The sequence below is a fragment of the Coenobita brevimanus genome, chromosome 3 (assembly GCF_032717465.1).
Source record: "Coenobita brevimanus isolate Jiangsu-jjx chromosome 3, ASM3271746v2, whole genome shotgun sequence".
Classification (NCBI taxonomy): domain Eukaryota; kingdom Metazoa; phylum Arthropoda; class Malacostraca; order Decapoda; family Coenobitidae; genus Coenobita; species Coenobita brevimanus.
Genome location: NC_136956.1, coordinates 19,423,828 through 19,438,195, shown reverse-complemented (window position 1 = coordinate 19,438,195; position 14,368 = coordinate 19,423,828).

The window sequence follows — 14,368 nt, the reverse complement described above, 5'->3', positions numbered from 1 at the left end:
GGGGGGAGTGAGTCATTGTCCTCCCGTGGAGGTGTGAGGCGGCTGGGCGTATCATGTGGGACAGTGAGGGTGCATGATGAATCACGTGGTGTGGTGATGGAGGGGGAAGGTAAGGAGGAACCACTCCCCAGCACATCTTATCCTCCCCAATATTCCCAGACTTCCTCCCGACAGCCCCCTGATGTTCCTCAAGGCTGTAAGGGTAAGGGAAAGGGGAAGGGTAAAGGCCAAGGGAAGAGGAGTGCGAGTGGGGAAGCCCTCTGCACTGCTCCTCCCCAACCTCCCCCACCAGCATCTTCTCCCCACCCTGACGAAGGCGACGATGGGGGCGAGGGTATTGGGAATTGGAATTGGGAGGATGGCAGTGATTTTTCCCCGATCATTCACCCCTTCACTGAGCAGGGGCACGCTGGCTGCACGACTCAAGGAATTCACCGTTGTTCCACTAGGCTTGATTTTTCCCACTTATTTTTCAGTGAGGGTTTTGTAGACCAAATAGTGGAACAAACCAACTGTTTCGCTAGCAGCCAGAAGCATGAGAGTGAATGACTTGGCACAAGGAGCAGGCATTCCATCATTTATGATTACCCTGTGTCCCTTGCAGAGATGTTTTTGTTTTCTGCCCTGGTACTTTTGATGGGTATTGTATGAAAAAACAGAATTCCGGCATACTGGACAAGGGACCCTATCATGCAGACGCCAATATTTGGCAAAATTATGAGCTGTAATCAGTTTCAGCAAATTCTAAGTCGCCTCCACTTTTACGATGCTGCTGATCCTGCAAATGCAAATGACACAGATAAGATGAGGCTAATTAGGTTGGTTTTTGACCACCTAAAGCAAACATTCCGTCCCTCATTTTATCCCTATAGAGGCCTTGTCATAGACGAGAGTCTCTTGTTGTGGAGAGGCAATATTTCCTTTCGGCAGTACATACCCACCAAAAGGCACCATTTTGGGTTCAAGATCTTTGTTATGTGTGACTGTAGGACTGGTTATGTGCAAGACATAGTCTTGTACACCGGTGCACAGACAGACATAATAGAGGATCGGAGTATTGGACTGTCTGGGGCAATGGTAAAGACAATGATTCAAGACTGCCTTCATTGTGGTCACGTCCTTTACTTGGATAACTGGTATACTACCCCTCTTCTTGCTCGTTATCTACACAGGCATGACAAGGGAATCTGTGGTACTGTCAAAGTGAACCAGTGTCACATTGTCAAGGTGGAGTGGAAACTAGAGAAAAATGAGGTGGTATTCTTCCAGGCTAACAATATCCTAGCAACAGTGTGGAACCACAACAGAGAAGCCAGCCTATTGTCCACGGTTCACTGCCCCTTGATGCACCGTACAGAGTCCGTGGATTACCGCAGTGAGAGGAGGCGCCACATCTGGAAACCTGAGTGTGTCCTTGATTACAACATCAACATGCACTTGGTGGACCAGTCAGACTCCATGATATCCACTGTCGAGTGTGCCAGGACCACAATGAAGTGGTACAAAAAGCTATTCTTTCATCTGCTAGATATAATTGCCCTAAATTGTCACCACCTCCACGCCATGACTACAGGAGTGCAGGAAACCTTTGAAGGGTTTGTGAGGGAGCTTACACGTGAGATTTTTGCAAGGTATGTGGTCGAGAGGCCCCAGCAACACACACGCACTGCCCCTGCTGCCCAAACTCCCCTGAGAATATCTGCCTGCCATTTCCCCACTCCTATACCTCCCCAGCCAAATAGACCTGGGCCCCAACGCAGGTGTTATGTGTAGTAATTCCCGGGTGAGACCCACCACTCAGAGAAAAGACACCCGCTATGAGTGCATAGAGTGTGACGTGGGTCTCTGCATTCACCCTTGTTTTAGTGAGTATCACACCTTGATGCACTTCTGATCAGGTGTGCATGCAATATGACGCTCATACTCAGGAATAAATGCGACATACAGATGCACAGTGTAATTATAAGGCCTGTAGATATGTAAATAGTAGTATGGAAGTGGAAATTGGTGTAATATAAGTGGAAAATTATTATGTAAGTGAATAAATATTTTCCAAATGAAAATATTCCAAGCAAGTGTATATAGGTGCGAGGTTCTGACGCTCAGTGGAATAAAAAAGGCCCGTAAATATGTAAATAGTTGTATGAAGTGGAAACGGGTATAATGTAAGTGGAAAGTTATTACGTAAGTGTATAAATATTACCTAAGCCGAAACATTCCTAGCGAGGGTATTTTGATGTGATATTCTGACGCTCAGTGGACTAAATAAGGCCCGTAATTATGTAAATAGTAGTATAAGGTGGAAATGAGTGTAATGTAAGTGGTGAAGTATATTGGGAGTGAAGAAATAAAGCAGAAGTTGAAACAAGAGTGGTAGCGAGTGTAATTGCTACTTGAATATGCGCTAGCATTTCGCTAAATACCTTCGAAGGGAATATATATAAGTGAAAACATTTACATTGGTTGCTAAAAGGTTCAATGTAAAAAAAACAGTACTATGAAAGTGGAAAAATGATAATGTATGTTGATAGAAGAATCATAGCGAGTGCGCTAAGTAAGCAGATGTGCACAATACTTATGCTAAATGTCATCGTAATGAATGAAAACAACTGAAAACATTTACATACCGTAAAAAATGGTAAAATGGCATTGAAACAGTACTTTGCAAGTACAAAAAATGATATGTTTACCGAAACAAAAAACTTTGCAACTAGCATGTGACCAATATGACCAAACTCGCTATGCTCGCATGATGGAACAATGCTTATTTTTCTTATATATCTCACTGAAAACCATTATATTGTTGTTGTTATTGTTTATTAGTTCAGAATCAATAAATGTAGATGTGTTCTTCGTTGTTTCTCCCAAAATTACCTACCATAGAAAACGTGAGTGCCTCACACGTCAGTGACAGAATACTGTACCTGGCGTGGGGGACCTCACCTGTTCCGACCACTTATGGACCCTGGTAAGCCCTTTCATGGTGATTTTCCTTTGTTTCTCAACAAAAGTGGAGGTTTTAGCCAAAAAAAAAAAAAAAATCCAAAATAGCTCGGGATTGGGGGGTATCGGATTTGTGAAATCGGTTGGGACGTGACGGGTTAATGTGGTAGTAGTAGTAGTAGTAGTTGTTGTTGTAGTAGTAGTGGTATTACTTGTAGTAGTAGTTGTAGTACTGGTAGTACTTCTAGTAGTGGTAGTTGTAGTAATAGTAATTGTAGTTGCAGTATTAGCAGTTGTAGTAGTGGTAGCTGTAGTAGTAGCAGTAGTAGTAGTAGTAGTAGTAACAGTAGTAGTAATAATTGTATTATTTGTAGCACTTGTAATACCCAGATATCTAGTCCCATAGCGGTGCCAGAATCAACTGACAATGCAAGCCAAACACACATCTCCATGTGTGTGTGTGTGTGTGTGTGTGTGTGTGTGTGTGAGCGAGAGTGTCTGTCTGTCTGTCTGTAAGGCGTCTGGGTATTATCCATAAGTTAGTGTTAGTTTTGTACATACCGGTATGTTTTTTTTTTTAGGTAATTAGAAAAAATTATTTTACTGCTCTGTGTATATTTATGTGAATAATGGAAGCAGAAAGTTTATCTCATGATAAAGTCGCTGCTTTATTTTATATTGAAAGTATTTGTTTATACATATTTCTTATGATGAAAAAATACAACTCATAGGAAAGAGAAAGTCATAGTGGTATTTCCGAGTATGGCCAGTACGTAAACAACTACCAGTACTTTGTTCACAATATTTTTTTCTAGTTTATTTTTTGTAGTAGTACTTATAGTGGTAGTAGTAGTGGTAGTATGTGTAGTAGGTGTGGTAGTAATAGTTGCAGTTGTGGTAGCTTTTTTTTTTTTTTTTTTTTATGTGACCGACTCTGGGCATAGGCTTCACAGCCTGCTTTCAAGCCCCAGTAGTCCTCCTACGTACCGCACACCTCTACATGTCACCACTTCGGCGCTAACACTCACTTTCCATACTGAATACATGCTAGGGCTGTCTCATACAGGACTGGTGTATTGGTATTACCGGGGGTATTTTTACGACATGTCGGCGGGTCTTCTAGTAGAACAGTAAAGTCTGATTATATGAAATTCAAATTCTTAAACTGTTCCCTGCACCAGCAGGATTTGAACCCGGGTCCGTTAGGACTGCAGGCCAACTCTCTACCGATTGAGCCACCGCCTCCCCTGTAGTAATAGTAGTGGTTGTAATAATGGTAGTTGTAGTATTAGTAGTAGTTGTAGTAGTGGTGGTTGTAGTTGTAGTAGTAATAATAGCATTATTTCTAGTAGCTGTAATACCCAGGCTTCTACTCGCTCAGCGGTGCCAGAATTGAGCAACAATGCAAACCAAACATACATCTCCGTCTGTTCTTACCTAATAGTATCTTTACAGGAATGAATCAAGCTCGTACTGACCCTTGTCTTAAACCATATTTATCGTACATATCCTTAAATTTATGAATTGTTTTCGAACACACTATTTCATTCGGTAGTGCATTCCACTGATCAATTAATCTGTTTGGGAAACTAAATTTCCTTATGTCTTTATCACCTCTCTTTTTATGCAGTTTTTTGCAGTGTCCTCTTGCTGATGCATCCCCATAGGTATTATATTCATTTATGTCTATTTTCTCTGTCCCTGATATGCATTTATATAGCATAATCATGTCCCCTCTTTTCCTTCACTCCTGTAGTGTAGGCAGATTCAGTTTTTCTAGTCTTTCTTTGTAGCTTAGGTCTTGTAGCGGCCCTTTGAACTTCTTCAATCTTATCTATGTGTTTTTTTAGATGAGGACTCCAGACAACTGATGCATACTCCAGGTTTGGTCTGATGAATGATGTTATTATCTTTCTTAGCATGTCTTCATTTATGTATGGGAATGCTGTTCTCATATTTGTAAGCAATGTATACATGTTCTGTATCTTCTCACTGATGTGGTCAGCCAGAGATAGTCTGTTATTAATAATCACACCTAGGTCATTCTCTCTGATGTGTGTAGGGTGTTATTTCCTAACTTATAATCCCAATCAGGTCTTTTTCCACTTTTACCAAACTTGATGACATGACACTTGTCCACATAGAATTCCATTTGCCATGTATTGCTGCATTCATGAAGTTTATTTAATTCTTCCTATAGCTCTGTACAAGAGTCTGCATTAGTAATTGTCCTTTGTATTTTTGCATCATCAGCAAGCATATTTAGATAGCTTTCATTTCCATTATTGCTATCTATATCATTTATATATGCTAAAAACATGATTGGTGCCAGTACTGAGCCCTGTTGAACTCCGCTAGTCACTTCCCTCCATGATGAGTAATTTCCCCTTAGTACTATTCTCATTTTTTTCTTTCTTTTTTTTTCTTAGAATATCTTGCATCCAACAATACAGTTTGTCTCGGATTCCTCCTTAATTGTACAGTTTCCATAAAAGTCTTTGTTGAGGTACTCTGTCAAATGCTTTCTTGAAATCTAAATAGATGCTGTTAGCCAACCTTCTCTTTTCTGTGATGTTTCTGTTACTCTATCATAGTAGCTCAACATATCAGTAACACAGGATTTTCCTTTTCTGAAACCAAACTGCCTTTCTGTTATCATATTATGTTCTTCTAGAGGATTCACCCAAGTTTTTCTTATCAGCTTTTCTAATACCTTGCTTACAACACTGGTTAGTGATATTGGTCAGTAGTTGAGTGGATTTTGTCTATTCCCTTTCTTTAATAAGGGAACAATGTTTGTTTTCTTCCAAATATCAGGTAGTTTACCTTGTCTTAACCCGCCCCATGCCAGTGCCATTTTAAAACGGACTGACGTAATTGCGCACTCAGTGCCAGTGCCGTTTTAAAATGGTCTTGATTTCAAAAATTAATTGTGACCGCAATTTTCAAGTTAGGCATATAAAAATTGGTGTGCTTGTAGGGCAACCCTTTCTCTATCTGCCCTCAGGCGGCCTGGCCCATACACCCACGCACCCCCGCCTCACGCTTGCTCTGCCTCACTCTGCTTGTGTCAGTCATACAATGCAGTGATGTCTCGCCGCGGTCTCTCTGACGAGGAGATGCAGGACCTCCTGAGGGTTCCCTACATTGGGGAAAGTGATCTGGAGGATGACGACATGCATGATAAGGACTACATCCAGCCTGAGGAGGAAAGCAGTAGTGATGACGAAATTCCCTCACCTAGAAAATCCAGGTATGTGGGCTACAGTAGGGCACCACGTGGTAGGAGGCCACCTGCACGTCGTTGTCTTGCATGTCACCTCTTTCCCCCAGCAAGCTTCCCACACTTCCTCCCCACAGCCCCGTGATGCGGGGAAAGGAAGCAAAGGAAAGGGAAAGGGGAAAGGAAAAGGGAGAGGGAAGAGGAGGGCAAGTGGAGAAGGGCGCTGCTTTCCACCTTCCCAACCACCCCCATCACCCTTCCTCCCCACCCTGATGAAGGCGATGATGGAGATGAGGATGGAGACGGCGGTGTTTCATGGGACTGGGAAGATGGGAGTGATTTCACTCCCATCATTCACCACTTCACAGAAGAGTGGCGGTCTGGATGTATGGCACCTGACCTCCATGTAGGCTCCACCAGGCTGGATTTCTTCCACCTATACTTCAGTGAGGAGTTTGTGGGGTGAATTGTGGAGCAGACAAACACTTTCACCAGCAGCCAGCAACACAGAAGTGAGCGTGAAGGAACAACGAGCAGGCATTCCCAACAGAATGACGACTACCCAGTACCCATGGGTGAGATGTTCCTCTTTCTTGCCTTGGTTCTCTTGATGGGTACAGTAAAGAAAAACCATATTCTGGCATATTTGGCTACGGATCCTATGATCAACACACCTTTCTTTGGCAAGGTAAATGGTCATAATAGATTTCAACAAATTCTGAGCAGCCTCCACTTTTACAATGCTGAGGACCCTGCTAATGCTAATAAGAATGAGAGAATTAGAAGAATAAGGATGGTATTTGATGACCTGCGGGAAAAGTTCTGCTCATCCTTATATCCTTATAGAGACCTGGTCAAAGACGAGAGTCTCGAATTGTGGAGAGGCAACATTTCTTTTTGCCAGTCCATACGCAGCAAGCGACACTAACAGACACACATAACAGAAGATACTAGTATAGGACTCCCAGGGGCCGTCGTGAAGACCATGATTGAGAAGTACCTTCATCGTGGTCACATCTTGTACCTGGACAACCGGTACCTTCACCTTTACGACACAGGAGTCTATGGCAGTCAAGAAAAACTATCAGCATATGGTCAAGGTTGGAGGAAAGCTTGACACAAATGAGGTGGTATTTTTCAAGGCAAATAACATCCTCGCCATTGTCTAGAACCACAACAGGGAGGTTTTCCTCCTGTCGATGGTAACCCGCCCCCTGATGCACTGGTCCAACTCCGTGGTTTACCGCAGCAAGAGGAGGCCCCATGTTTGGAAACCGGACCAGTAATTGACTACAATGTCAACATGAGGCAAGTTGACCAGTCTGACTCTATGATTTCCAGTGTGGATTGTGCCAAGACTACGATGAAGTGGTGCAAAAAGCTGTTCTTCCACTTGCTGGACATCACAGTCCTCAATGCCCACTACCTCCATGCCTTGACCATGGGTGCCTCACAGACCTTCGAGGGGTTTGTGAGGGAGCTGTCCCGTGAAATTATCTCCAAGAATGCAGAAGACAGGCCCCCCCACCCCCCCACCCTGCCACTGCCGGCCAGATTCCGCTGCTCCTCTCCGGATGCCAATTCCCCACCACCATCCCTCCTCAACCAAACCGTCCTAGACCCCAGCGCCGTTGTCATGTATGCAGTCACTCCAAAGTCAGAGCAACCACTCAGAGAAAAGACACGAGGTACGAGTGTGCTGAATGCAACATTGGATTGTGTGTACAGCCTTGTTTCAAGGAATCCCACATCTTAGTACATTATTGATACTGTGTGTGCTTGCGATATACGACACTCACTATAATAGTAAGGCCAGTAAATATGTGATAACAGTTATATATGGTGGAAAATGGTATAATATTTATGGAAAAGTATAATGTAAGTTGAAAAATAGATTGAAAGTTGAAACAACAGTCATAGTGAGTCCACTGTTCAAGAATTTGACGATTTTTATGTGTTCAGTGAGTGAAACAATGCTTATATCGCCTATATTTTTGTGTGAAAACCAATATATTCTTGTACTACATATAAATTCGTACGAAATTAACAAATATCTATCTATTCTGAGTGCTTTGCAATAGTTATTCCCACCATAGAAAACATGACAGCAGCAGCGTGTGCCCAGAGAAGACGGTACCAGATGTTCAGAGGGAGACCTGTATAGTGCACTTATAAGCTCAGGTAAGCACTTATTTTGGTATTTTCCAATGTTTCTCATAAAAAGCGGAGGTTTGAGCCCCCCCCCCGGTACTGGGGGGGGGGAGCCATTGATGAGAAATCAGCTGGGATGGGGTGGGTTAAATATTAGATGCACACAAACGATCATACGTATTGTTTCATTTTTATGCTTCTAACTCATATGCACGGCAGTTGTAGTAAAATTTTCAGCCATAACCCATGAGTAATGCATTCTACTCAGGTCTCGTTTTACTCAGAATCCACTTTAACTCCTACATCTTCTCATGAGAACTATGTATATACCTAAGCATTTCCCCGTAAAGGAAGGTAGCCGAGACAGGCTGACGCATTTACCAAATTACTTATCCACACACACACATTTAATCATAGCTTAGCCCCTAAGGCGAAAAGGGATCGCTCCTCAAGGGTAAACTGCGCTGTGCAATCCAGTGACAACACCAGCAGGGCACAACAGCAAAGCTGGTTTACCCCTGGCACATCATAATGGACCCATTCCCTTCCCCACACCTGACCTGATCCGCTGATCAGACCAGATATGGGAGAACATCCTGTCGGGACCATGTCACCATTTATGCATTCACAATTTCTCTCCATTCGTGTCTCTATCATGCACAGCCACTCTTCCTTGCTCTACAGATATCTCTTTCGGATCCAATGCTCTCTTCACATTGTCTATCCATCTTATTCGTGGTCATCCTCTCAACCTTTCACCTCTCACATCAGGTACAGTTATCTTCTTCACCAATCGCTCTTCATCCATTCTTTCCATATGCCAAAACCACCGGAACATGCTCTGTTCAACTGGATCAGCCATCCCTTGCATAACCCCAGTTCTCCGCACTTCATTATTTCTCACTTGATCCATACTTGTCACTCCACACATACTTGTCAGACACCTCATCTCCATTACATTCAATCTCTTCCCCTCTGCTACAACCATATTCCATGTTTCAGTCCCATATAATGCAGTCAGTACCAGAACACCCTCATACAGCCTTCTCTTTACATCCAATCTAAGCAAACGACATCTAAACAGTTTTCCCAATCCTCCCAGCACTTTCCTACTTCATTTATTCTAAACTTCACTCCTACATGTATCATTCCATCCACAGCAACATATGACCCTAAATATTTAAAACACTCTACCTTCTCAAGCAATTCACCATTCAAAACTACAATCATCATCCTACCCTATACCAACTTCGTACACTTCATCACTCTGCTCATATCCTCATTCACTCCCAATTTCCTCTTTTCACACACCCCTCCAAACCCCTCTACCGTCTCTCTCCATCTCTTCTCCGAATCAGCCAGCATTGCAGTATCAGCTGCATTCCATTCTCTACCATCAGCTTTGACCAGCCTCAAGCCTTCACCTAACACTCACGCATTCACCTCCCTGATGACACAGTTCATATAAGTATTAAAAATAGTCCCATCACTAGCCTTAACTTCTTCACCTGACTGGGCTAATTTTCAAACCCCAACTAATGTAGGACATTGAACCTACAAGTTACAAAACTCTTCAGAGGTTACATTCAGGGGTTCAAGGTCAGGCATGATCGAAGGACGGACATTCTTGGATTGGGAAGACCTAGTCTGGACAGCATGGATTTGTTCAGTTGGGGCATCAGTAGCAATATTCTTGTTTTCTAGCCCACTTGCACCTGGCACATAACAGATGAGGACGCTGCAAGACTAAATTAGGGCTCAAATTGCATGAACCTACCCATTAAAGCAGGGACAGCTAATGAAACATTTTACTTGGGGGAAGATGTCTACACGTCCAAGGTAGTCGGCTACTTTAATTTTTGGTCAATTTTCTGTGTCAATATCAGGGAGAGTTTCTTCTGACACCATAATGCAGGAGGCTCCACTGTCACGAAGAATGGTAGATACCCAAGCGCCATTTACTGTCCCTGATGATAGGTAGTCTGATTTAATGGGGTCATCTAAACAAAAGCTTGCCTTTTGAGTGTCAGAGGAAATATTGGATTTAAAAGCTAAAGGGTTCTCAAGACATCGAGGTTTAACGTGCCCTTTTCCACCACACCCATGACCGACGATGGGTGACATCTCTTTTCCTATTCGCTTGTCCTGATGTACTAACCTGCTCTGTACAGTATACGAGGGGTGATTAGAAAGAAATGACAGTGAGTCCATAAACTTTTATTAGCATGAAGAACTATCAAACTATGACTCACATTCCTTCAAAGTACTCCCCTCCAACCTCTATGCAGCGTTCCATTCTCTTTCTCCACTTCATGAAGCAAGCGTGGTACTCTGAAGATGGTATACTTCGGAGTTCTGAATTGACGGTCCGTGCCAAGTCTTGGATGCGATGAAATTGCTTCCCAGCGATGGCAGATTTAATTTTTGGAAACAACCAAAAGGCACAGGGAGCCAGGTCAGGGGAGTAGGGTGGGTGGGGGAGCAGAGTTATACCTTGTTGTTCCAGGTACTGCATAGTGAGGCGAGCTTTGTGGGGTGCAGCATTGTCGTGGTGCAGCAAAAGGCGAGACCGACGGCGGGTTGGTGCGGTGTTGGCCTTGTGTTCCAAGACTTGTGGAAGGACCTGGTCTGTGTAGTATTGGGCTGTGATAGTGGACTTTTCAGGCATCACATCCACGCATATTGGTCCTTGAGAATTGAAAAAGATGGTGAAAAGGCGCTTCCGGCTGCGAAATCCTTCCTTCAAAATCTGAGGTCGAGGGTCTTCATCGCCCAACCACACCATGTTTGACTGCTTGTCACGGGTTGTGAAGAATGAAATCCAACACTCATCTCCAGTAGCAACATCTGAGAACCGTTTTGGACCATTTGGTTCAAATTCAGCAAGCCAGACACGACAAATCCTCACCCGTTCAGCCTTTTGCTCATCAGTCAACAAATGGGGTATCCATCGACAACACTTCTTCCTCAGGTGTAATTGTTCATGCACGATGTCATATGCACTCCCATAACTGATATCAAGCTCCAAGGCTAAGAACCTAAGAGTTACAGTTGGATCCTCGTCAATGATGGACCGTGCACGGACAGTTGTTGCTTCGGTCACGGATGTCCGGGGGCGTCCAGAGCGTTGTTCATCTTTCAATTCAGTTTTTCCTGCTGTGAAAGCACGAATCCAGCGGGAAACAGTTTCCAGGGAAGGAGTAGTGTCTGGATAAACTTGTAATAATTCCCCTCGAATCTCTGTTGCTTTCTTTCCCAGTTTCCACCTCGTAAAAATGTAGAACCTGCAGCCTTCTTTCGAGTAATCCATGTTTCTGGCCAGAGAGCAAAAACAAGAGTGAAGCATTCACTCACAACAATAAAACAAGAAAAGTCAGGCATACGGCGACAAGTTCAAACTCGTAAGGACAGGCAACTCTGCACTCTCCTTGCTCCCCTACCTCCCATCATTCAAGGTTTTCATGTTATAGCACGAACTGTCATTACTTTCTGATCACCCTTCGTATTGAGGGATATTAGATGAGAGTAAACTAGTCCTTTTGGCCCTTTCTGAATCCTGAATTGTCTTTGGGTATGTACAATGGGCTGCACACCAGTTGTTTGCAGGAACAACCGCTTTATCTGAGTCAGTAACTAGACGTTCCTTAACGTATACTCTGAGTTCGGGGGTTAGAGATGCAGCAAACTGATCCAAGATCATGAAAGACCTAAGAGTATCAAAATCATGTTCTGTATTGCAGGAACTCAGCCACTGATCTAAAAAGCGACCTAATTGAATTGCAAACAAGTCATAAGTTTCTCATGGTTTAATGCGGGCTGATCGAAATTAATTCCAGTAAGAGTCAGGTGACTTGTTAAACCCTCGAAAAGAGTTCTTTAATTCATCATAATTGCTTGTGATTTCATCTGACAAACTAGTTTAAATATCTGTGCACCTACCTGTCAGGAGGATAGAAAGATAGAGAGCATAAGTATCTTTGTCAATATTCAAGAGGCTAGCAATCCTTTCAAAACGTGTGTGTGTGTGTGTGTGTGTGTGTTCGACTCTGGGAATAGTCTTCACAGCCTGCACTCAAGGCCCAGTAGTCCTCCTACATACCATGCACCTCTACATGTCACCACTTCGGCGTTAACACCCACCGTCCATATTGAACACATACTTGGGCTGTCTCATACAGGACTGATGTATTGGTATTAACGGGAGTATTTTTACGACGTGTCGGGGGTCTTCTGGTAGATCGGTAAAGTCTGCTTTTACGAAATTCAAATCCTTAAACTGTTCCCTGCCCCAGCGGAGATTTGAACCTGGGTCCGGTAAGACTGCAGGCCACCTCTCTACCGGTTGAGCCACCGCCTCCACCTACGCGATAAAGTGGTAATGAAGGTTTGCTGACGTTACCAATGCTGTTAATGGAAACAGAAGAATTAGTTTGTGAAGACCTAGCCCGTTCATGCTTCACCTCCTATCTATCTATCTATTGCCAGACGCCATAATCCCTTAAGGGGTGGCCATTTGACTCCGAGTTATTTGTTTTACAGGGAGGGGCACTAACCCTCCACCAACCAACTTGATGACACGTAGGGAGCACGTATGGTTTGGTTACGTGGTTACCACCCAGCGTTGTAATGGTTGCTTGGCTTACAGGAAACCATTTGGCTTGTCACTCAATGTAAAGCCACCAGTAAAGGAAAGAAAAGCATAAGAAGTGACAGGAAAGATGGGAGATCACCTCCAATTTCTTTAATTCTATTTCTTTATCGCTGGCTACTTTCGGTGCCTCCAACTCAAGTCTCTGTCTCTCAGTCTCTGCTTCTAGCCTGTCTCTCTGCTTCTAACCTCTGTCTTTCAGTCTCTGTTTCTTACCTCTGGCTTCTAACCTCTGTCTTTCTCCTCTTTCTTTTGCTTATTCCTCTCTTGCAAGATTCTGTTGTCCAATAGCATACCCACGTCATCCCTTTGTAAACCAATCAATTCAGCTTGCTTTTAAGGGCCTTAATGTCCATGATAAAATAAGTCAACCTTAATTTAAAAAAACAACAACTCACGATCAAGACAAATCAATATCAACAAAAGGCTAAGGTCTGTCTGCCCAGCATCTGATCGTAATAATCAGGGTAACAAATAGGCTAAGGTCTGTCTACCTAACATCTGATTATGGTATTATACATCAAAAGGGTTCTTCCCGGCCCCAGGACAATAACCAGAGAGAGAGAGAGAGAGAGAGAGAGAAGAGAATCCAAACCCTCTGTACTGGCAGGCTAGTCAATCCTTTAGCGAGGTCTTCATTGTGGAGGAGTCCAAAACAGTTCATTTAATGGTAGATTGTAGCACTGCCATTAGAGAGGGGTTGCAGAAAACAGACAGAAAGATAGACAACTTTAATACAATAATCTTAACTCAAAGATTGATAAACAACCACAGAATTAGTTAAAATAAATAATGTTAGGAAACCTGGTGTATAAACTCGGGCATGCCCCTGCCCCTAAAGTCTGAATGGCTACATAACTTTTCAACTACCGACTATCCTCCTGTGGATCTCCCAGAAGATCGGATTCAGATCAGCTGACTGCACAATAAAGTGTTGAACAGGAGATCGGTAAAAGATGCTAGGGAGAAGGCCAAACAGGAATAGAAGACCCGGCTGTTAGGCAACAGGTGCTGGGGCAGCTCCTTGCTCGTAGGTGATGACTCGGGTAACAGGACCCGCCCCCGCTTGACCAGGCAGTGGTATGGTCTCAACTACAAAGGACTGATATTAATAAACAACAACAAAAGTAACTGACCTAGGGTAAAGTCAATAGATGTTGAATAAAACAAACAATTTGGATTTCGAAACAAAATTCACTAAACCAACTATATAAAAAATTAACAAAAGTAAACTCATATGAGAATATAGACGTGCGTTTTTGGCAGAAGTCGATGAGAGTGTGTGGACAGGTTTGTCAATCCCACTGACAGCAATTCTGTTTTATGCTCAAGGCTTCCCGAGACTCTTATTGTTGAACCAACTTCAGTGAATCATTTAATTACAGGGTTCAGTGAAATAATTA